The following is a 9,684-nucleotide window of genomic DNA, read 5'->3' as shown; positions in this document are numbered from 1 at the left end:
GGTTTGAGAGAACTTAATGGTTCATATCGTCTTTTACTTTGACCTGTTTTTTAATACTCTACAGACAAGTAGCTGATCAATTAGACTTTTCTGGTTGGAAGCAGATGGATTTTGAGATCCAGCCTGGTCAGTAGAACTCAGAGCTATCATTCATTCAGTGTGCATTTATTTAGTAGATATTATGTGCCAGGCACACATGTTATATGCACTTTGCCTGGAAAAAGTGTTTATATGAAATACATTTATATATATATATATATATATATATATATATATATATATATATATATATATAAATTAAATTCCAGTTTCTTAACATACAGTGTAATATTAGTTTCAGGTGTACAATATAGTGATGCAACACTTCCATACATGACAAGGGCACTTCTTAATCCCCATCGCCTATTTCACCCACCCCCCTACCCACCTCCCTTCTGGTAACCATCAGTTTTTTCTCTAGAGTTAAGAATCTGTTTCTTGTTTTGCCTCTCTCTCTCTTTTTTTTCCTTTTGCTTGTTTGTTTTGTCTCTTAAATTCCACATATGAGTGAAATCCAATGGTATTTGTTCTCTAACTTATTTTACTTGGCATTATACCCTCTAGCTTCATCCATGTGGTTGCAAATGGCAAGATTTCATTGTTTTTTATGGCTGAGTAATATTCCATTTATATATATATACCACATCTTCTTTATCCATTCTTCAATTGATGGACACTTGGGCTGTTTCCATAACTTGGCTATTATAGATCATGCTGCTATAAACATCAGGGTGCATGTATCCCTTTGAATTAGTGTTTTTATATTCTTTGGGTAAATACCCAGTAGTGTATTTGGATTATAAGATAGTTCTATTTTTAACTTTTTGAGGACCCTCCATACTGTTTTCCAGAATGGCTGTACCAGTCTGCATTCCCAAAAAAAGTGCAAGAGGGTTCCTCTTTCTCCGTATCCTCGATAACACCTGTTGTTTCTTGTGTTTTTGGTTTTAGCCATCCTGACAGGTATGAGGTGATATCTCATTGTAGTTTTGATTTGAATTTCCCTGATAATAAGTGATATAACATGGATATATTTTTAGAACTAGGAGTATTTTCTCTTGTGTAGGGAACATTTGTATTATAAAAGGACAATGATTAGATTATTACTTTAGTGTTTAGTTTAAAAGATCCCTATGATAAGGACTTTCATTGGCTGGGAAAATAATGGTAATTGTAATTCATATCTGTATTTGTACAGTGTTGACTGGTGAAACTAGACCCAGGTTGTACCTAATAGTAGCTTCAGAAAGGCAAAGAGAACCAGAAACAAGAGTGAGACAAAAGAATCTACTATGTATGGAATGGCTCTAAAGTAGTAAGCACTTTCCATCTTACGTAGTTTTGACTTTGAAAGTTGTTTCTCCTGCTTTCCCTATCTGGGTTCATCTACCCAGTTTCTCAGGCTCTAAACCTAGCTCTTCTCTTACTTCCTGTTCCCCTCATTTCATCATCTTGAAAACTCCTGATCTGAGAAAACTTTCCACAAATTACTGTTACTTCTGTCACTGCCTTAGTTTGAGCCACCATTATCTCTTACATAACTTACCGAAAAAACCTTCTAATTGGTCCCTCTTCCTCCAGATTTGTCTCTAATCCCACCAATTCCATGCGGCAAACCATCCGATGCCCTTGCTAAACCACCTAAGACACTTGCTCCCCTCCCATGAAGTCCCAGCAGCAGGGCCATTCAGGGCACTCCATCTTTTCCTTCTCAGCCTTTCCCCTCTTAGCCCAGGGCAACTTCATGCTCCAATCCCAAGATGCGCTAGTCCCAAATACACCATGGCATCACGGTAAACAGCCTGTGCATTAGAGGCAGACAGACACAGTATCAGCTCTATAAGTATAGGTTGCTGATCTTGAGGTTCAAATGAGATATGCAAATTGCTTAGTACCATATGTGACCCATAGAACACTGTCTAAAAAGGCTGATTGTTATTTTCTTTGACTCAATGTCCCCTCCACATAGAACTCCATCCCTCCCTCATCTCCCCTAATCCTCTTGGTTACCTTCCTTGTGCACTTCAGACATTTCATAACTTATCAGTTATTTTACATAAGAAGATTTCCCTTAGCTTTTAAGTTTGCATTAGATCATTCGCCTATGTACTTTTTCGCTTGTCTCTGTTGAAGCACTGCTCTGCATTTGCCACTTGCATGAGTTCTGCACCACAAAATCAACTCCTTGAGTGCAGTGACCTATCATCTAGGTGCCACTCAAAAATGTTTGTGAATGAACAATGAATAAACCCATGCTAGAACTAATAATGATAGATACTACTTGTGGAACTTTTATTAGGTGCTAGATCCTGGGATAAGTTCTTAAGCAGCTTTCTCACCGTCTCTGTCTCCTTAGCTATATATGAACAGTTCCTTTCAACAATATGGGGGTTGTTGCCCCAAAATGTGCAATCAAAATCCCTTGTATAATTTTGACTCCCCCAAAACTTAACTACTAATAGTCTACTATGAATTAATTAATAACATAAGCAGTCGATCAACACATGTATACTTTGTGTATATATGATATACTGTGTTCCAATGATACAGTAAGCTAGAGAAAAGAAACTGTGATTAAGAAAGTCCTAAAGAAGAGAAAATGCATTTACAGTACTCTACTGTATTTATTTTTTAAAAAATCTGCATATAAGTGGATGAACACACTTCAAACCTCTGTTGTTCAAGGGTCCACTGTATCTCCCTCTTTCTCCCTCTCCTACATATATATATATGTGTGTGTCTGTGTACATATATACATGAATACGTGTATGTAAAATACATAAATATTTTATATAAAATTTTGTATATATCCATAGATTATGTGTATCTCTACATATTCTATTTCGTTCTTAGAACAACTTTATAACTCTCTGAGGCATTCCTATTTTCATTTAACGAGAAACTTGAGGCTCAGAGGCAATAACTTTTCACTCTTGCAGAATAGTGAGTGGCTGGGATTTGGACTTACGTACAACTCCAAAATCCATGTGATTCTGCCAGACCATACTGTCTCCAGATCACAGCCCACGTGTTGTCGTGAAAGAAATTTCTGCCATGAAAAGGAACGGGAGAAAATGGAATGGGGTCTACCCTGACACGTTTAGAAGGTTACAGCAGAATGATATTTTACTGGGATCTCAACTGTTCCACACTGTCAGTATGTGGTATTTTTAATTCAGAGAAATGAAAGATAGGTAGGACTTATGTTGTTTTACTTGAGGTTTTGCAGTTCTGAGAGGGGATCTCACATGGCAACCTTGTCTGTTCGATTTTGATCCTCGCGTACTACTACTCTCCATGGCTCCTCCCGGTTCCCAGCCTTTTCTTGCTTGTAGCGAACGTGTTTTTATGAATACTCTCACAGAGACTTCGCGGAAGTCTCCGAGCAAAACACTGCTGAAGAACACACGCGTTGGTGTGGAAGTGTGTTCTCCAGCTGTGGAATATTTCACTCATCTGAAACAAAATTAGCCTTTTTGCTGTGAGTGCAGCCAACTCTCATGCTGAAGTTGGAAGTGTGACTGCATGTGGAACGAAGGTTGCAAGGCCGCCTCTGTTCTTGCCCAGATTTTGATCTTTCTCCCTTCTGAATTTGTAAACAAAACCTCCTCTCTAGGCCTGAAATGTTTTACAGCGAGTCTCCGGCCAGAAGGAAATGATTCTTCCAAAGTGTGGAGAAAAATTGGCCAGATTTGAGAATGTTTTGGATTAAAAGTGGCAACTATGTGCCAGAATCGTAAAGAACATAAGCATTCCCTCCGCTTATACTCACATGTACATAAATGACTGATCCTGGGTGTGTGAATCCGTTGTATAGAAAGCAGTAAGGCTCAGCTTCTCTCACTTTGTATGAGATTCCTTGCTCACTTTCTGGCACCTGGATTTTATACATAAGAATTTCCTTTCACGTTTTGCAATTTATCTACAGCATTTTGCATGTCAAAACACGCCGCCATTTTTGAAGCCATTCCATATCATCATGAATAATAGTTCTTTGTTTCTTACACTGATGTTTAAGCTCCTGTAATAAGATTCATGACCTGATCGATCCTTTATTGAGGTAAAAAATCGGAATGGTTTCGATTTTAACACAGTATTTTCACTAATAAGAAAACTCCCTCTTTTCATTGGTAGGGAAAAAATAACAGTCTTTGAAAAAACCACTATCAAAATACCTGAAAACAAATTTTACAAAACAAAATAATCCTGTTGTTCTTTTGTGTTATATATATATGTGTGTGTGTGTGTGTGTGTGTGTGTGTGTATAATTTTTTTTTTAAGATTTCTTTATTTTAGGGGCACCTGGGTGGTGCAGTCGTTAAGCGTCTGCCTTCGGCTCAGGGTGTGATCCCAGCGTTCTGGGATCGAGCCCCACATCAGGCTCCTCCGCTAGGAGCCTGCTTCTTCCTCTCCCACTCCCCTTGCTTGTGTTCCCTCTCTCGCTGGCTGTCTCTGTCAAATAAATAAATAAAATCTTAAAAAAAAAAAAGAAGATTTCTTTATTTTAGAGAGAGAAAGAGAGTGGGGTTGGGGCGGGACAGAGGAAGAGAGCATTTTAAGCAGATTCTGTGCTGAGCACGGAGCCCAGTGTGGGGCTGGATCTCAGGACACTGAGACCACGACCTGAGCTGAAGCCAAGAGTCTGAGGCTTAATGAACGGAGCCACCCAGGTGCCCCTCTTTTGTGTTATATTTAAATAGGGCCTTCCAATTTACAAAATTCAGTTACAGTTATTAGCTCTTGTTTAATAATTTCGATTAGGTGAAAAATTTTGAGTATCTACTTTTTAGTAATCATTGAACTAGGCTCATGCAGTCTTCACTATAATTGTGTGAGGCAGGCCATATCATATCTTCTTCTGAGACAAGGACACTGAGGCCCAGACAAGTTAAGTTACATGACAAAGACACACACAGCTCATCACCGTTAGAAACAGGGCTTAGAGATCTTTTTATTCCAAATTTGATACCTGTTTCATGACATTTTGCCTCTATTCTACAACTAGACATAACTCCCTTAGAAATTAATGCCAATCTTAGCTACAGCCAGATGATTTAGTAACACTGCCGAAAATAATCACTTCTGAGTAGATCTAAGAATTTCCCAAAATGAGCTATTTGAAAAATTTCCAAATTATTTCTAACTGCTGTATATTGAGCAATAAAAGAAATTGCTTTCTTGTATTTTTCCCTTTTGCGTTTGTGTACCTGCTCACAAAAATCATCTCATACATAATGCACGGTAATAAACCACAGCTTGGAATGGCTGCAAAGCCTTGCCCATGTGGAAATAGTCTGGAAATCCATAACTAGTGATGTCCCTTTCAAATGCAATTCAAGTTTGACAAACATTAAGCAATTTGGGCAGGCACTTGCAACCAATGTTTCCTCTGAGTGCTTTTTAGGTCTCTCATCATCAGGCTATTATTTCAAAATGCTGGGAAGAATTAATGATTTCCTACAGGTAAATCACAGTGGATTGAAATGCCACACCGAAGTAACCATTGCCCATTTTCTTGGGGGAGAGGATAATGGCAGCTCTCTGTTAACATGCTGTTCTTTTAAAATGCTGGTTCTCTTGAAATTCTGTTTTCTTCATGGCTTCTAAAACTGTTGTCACTTGATTATAATTTCAAATAAAATTGGTATTTCCTCGACAAAGTAAGTACATTCACTATGAAAACATGAATATAGTGGATTGGTGGCTTCGTTTCCTTGGGTTTCCGAAACGAAATAGTTTGTAGTTACCAAAGGATTAGAGATTTCCTTTACCAAGGAATATTCCACATAACTAAGTGCCTTGCTCACATAGACTAGTTTTATGCTTAGTAAGAGGCATTCTTTCGAAGAATCTAAACACATCTGCTTTTGGAGTCTTCTTTTGCTATTTTCTTAGAATTTATTCTTTATTTTTTAGGAAAAATAAAGCTTTATAGTTTACACATTTTTATCTTTGAGATGCACATTGAAAGACATTAGTTTTTGACACTGTGTTATCATAGTGAGATGAAAATTTTTGACCTGTGCACAGGGCAAAAGTTAGGAGATTCAAGCAAGGGACCATGATGTTCTCAAAAGATTCAAAAGCAAAGGATCACATGTTCTTAACCGCGTATACCTCTGTTGAGCGAGAAGAAAATCTCTCTTCTCTCCTCCTCTCCCTTCCCTTCCTCTCTCCTCTCCCTTCCCTTCTCCTCTCCTCTCTCTTCCCTTCCCCTCTCCTCTCCCTTTCCTGCCCCTCCTCTTCCCCTTCCCTTCTCTCCCTTCCCCACCCCTCCCCTCCTCTCCCCCTCCCCTCCTCCCCTTGCCTCTCCTCTCCTTTCCTCTCCTCTCTTTCTTTGCTCTTTGTATTTTTTGTTTGTTGTTATGGAAAAAGCAAAATAACTCCAAGAGTAGAGAGAATAGGAATGTACTATATGCTTATCACCCACAACAGTTTATTTCATCTGTATTCCTCCCTTTTCCCCTTGACCATCCTCAGGTTATTTTGAACAATCTTATTTCATTCTTAATATCTCAGTGTGTATTTATACAATATAACAACATCATTTTGAAAACCATAACCAACACATCATTGTTATATCTATCAAAATCAACACTCCCTGATATCACCAGATAGGTAATTGTTATTTAAATCTCCCCAGTAGTTCCTTTACATTTGATTTGTTCAAATGCACTGCATTTCTCTAAGATTTCTGTTAATATCTTTTAATCTGTATGTTGCTCTGCCAGTGTTTTATTTTTTCCATGTATTTTTAGAACAAAAAGATTCATTGCTCTGTATTTTCTACATTCTAGATTTTTTTTTTCATTACTTATTTATTCGACAGAGACAGAGACAGCCAGAGAGAGAGGGAACACAAGCAGAGGGAGTGGGAGAGGAAGAAGCAGGCTCATAGCAGAGGAGCCTGATGTGGGGCTCCATCCTATAACGCCAGGATCACGCCCTGAGCCAAAGGCAGACGCTTAACTGCTGTGCCACCCAGGCGCCCCTACATTCTAGATTTTGCCAATTGCTTCCTTATGATGTTGTTTAACATCTTCCTCTGCCCCTTTATTTCCTGTAGAGTGATAATTTGATAAGAGGCTTGATTGGACTACTTCAGAGATTGGGTTGCATACTTCTTATTTGATGAAATCAGGAGGCACATAATGTCTGATTGTCTCTCTTTTATTATGATGTTGCAGCAGATCCTATTATTGTTCAACAAATAAGCTCCTTCTCCTCCTCATGCTTCCTTCTCATCATCCCTCATAAGAGGAGTATACCTCTCCACTCCTTTGGTGTTGAGCTTAGCCATTTGACTTGCTTAAGCCCAAGGAATGTGAGTGAAAATGACATTCACCCCATCTGTGTCAAGGCTCAAATGTGCATGGTACAGCCTCGTCTTCTAGAACTTCTGCCTTCTACCATGAACATCATGGGGCTGCTGCTTTCGTCTTGAGTTACAGATTGTAAAGGCTTAAGTAGACCTAAAACCAACTCACATTTTGAAGTTAAACACAGCTTAACATCCGTTGACCCACAGGCCCAATTGTTTCATAACCAAGAAATAAATGTTTGTTGTATGCTACTGAGTTTTGTGATTATTTTTTGAATAACATTATTGTAGCAGAAGTTTAATGCTATAGATAGAATATTGATGAGTGGATTGAGGTGTTATCAGATTACTTCCTCCTCTTTTAAATAGTTAAAAGCTCTCAATGTTTTTGGCAACTATTGATGATTATTGCTGAGAGCCTTTATTTTATAATAGTTTGCAAAGTGGTGATATTCTAAGTCTGTCATTCTTTATCTACCAATTACTCCCAGAAGAGTGCCTGACGAGGTACTCTCAGATGTTTTTAAAGGAGAGTCAGGGTGATTTTTTTGTGCGTTCTTTCACTTTATTCACTATTTTTAAAAATAATGAACTGGTTCTCTGGCATTCTCCAAAGGATGTATTTTGTTCTATTTTGTAAGTGTGATGTACGTGTGTATCTCATCATTATAAAAAATAAACACTATGTGATGTATTTTCACCAATTGCTGATATTAATTTCTTTGATGCACCTCTTATCTACTCTTAAAATGTTATTTCTAATTAAACCCAAAATTCATAAGTTTCTTCAACAATAGAGCTGGAGACTTTCACTTTCATTCTTTGAGTAGAGCGACTTTTTCTTTCTCTAAAACCTAAAAATCACTACTAGGATTTATGGAAGAAGGAAAATTGCTGACAGTAAAATTCCTTAGTGGACTGAGTCAAAGGCAGGGGTCTTTGGCTATTAGAAAATCCCCAGAGTAGATTTAGTATACTAGCAAACAGTTGGGAGAGATACCATCTAGGATTTAGGAACCTCACAATTCATGAAATGTCATTGGTAGGGGATCCCTGACATAAAGATGGCGTCCCAGTTAAGTGATCTTCAGTAAATGACAAATAAAGGATTAACTGCCTGGAGCATTAGTCCCACTAATTCAGTATTTATAGCTATTCAAGTTATTAGCTTTTTAATTAACACTGAAAGATATGAAAGTACCTAATTGTATTCCATTCTAATTATATTAAATTATACACATGAAAATTAAAATTCTGGTTTTCTAATATTCTCTTTAAGAATGTGCAAACAGAGTTGATGTTTTCTTAATAAATGTCTCTCAACTGTTATTATGTTTCTAAACAGAATAGAAAAAAATACAAGTTAATAGTGCTCATTTAAGTATGTTGCATCCGGTTGGGATTATAGAATTAAAACAGGATTTACACTAGGGTATTAGAGATATACCACGTCCATTTATTTAATTCACTGTAATAGTAATCTGCTCATTGAATTATTTAACACATCTTTTTATAAAGTACTTTGTGCATTCAGGTTTGAATGTGAGTAGATTAGATTGTTACATTTATTTCCTTTAAGACAAAATCAACTGAAAGAGTTATTTCAGAGCCTATAGAACAGAAATGAAATAAAGGAAAACAAATACAAATTTGAGGAAAGAGTAAGAGTAAGTAATTCTGACTCCCTGATTGTTTACCCGGACTCAACTTTAACGATGTTGGTTTAGGAATCTTAAGGAGTGAAGCCTCTACTACTGAAAATTTTCAGTTCTTTTATTGTAACATCAAGAAAAATTATTGTTTTAAAGTTGTTTTTTGTGCTTTATTTTATACCTTAAGGATACATGCTGTCTGTGCTTGATAATATAATCTCATGGATATTTGACAGAATGATCCAAATATTGGGTCAACTCTAGGGTGTAAGAACTGGGGGCAGCTTTCTGTGTTGGAATAATGTGTCAGGCCAAGAGGATTTGGGTTGACATGTGTGATCTAAAGAGATGTGGTGGGATGATGTATAGAGCGTTAAAGATGTTGCTCCACCACACCCAGGCTTTAAAGTTTTTACTGTCCTCCCTCCCCATCTGAGATATGATATAGGAAGCCTGCATTTCTCCACGGCCAGCAAAAGTAACAGTCACAAAATTAGAGAAAAAAATAATTCATGTTTTAAAATGCAGAATCTTCATGGTGATGAAAGACAGAACAACTCGGAAAGAATCACTGTTGAGGTAGCCATCCCAATCCTCTCTTCAGCTACTTCTGCCTCTTCTAAGTTGAAAAGAAGGAACGGAGATGGAGACAGAAGTCTTACAATCCTGTAT

Source organism: Ursus americanus, chromosome 23 (genome assembly GCF_024610735.1).
Source record: "Ursus americanus isolate L20-20 chromosome 23, mUrsAme1.1.p, whole genome shotgun sequence".
Classification (NCBI taxonomy): domain Eukaryota; kingdom Metazoa; phylum Chordata; class Mammalia; order Carnivora; family Ursidae; genus Ursus; species Ursus americanus.
The sequence above is the reverse complement of the archived record's forward strand: the minus strand, read 5'-3'. Positions refer to the sequence as shown.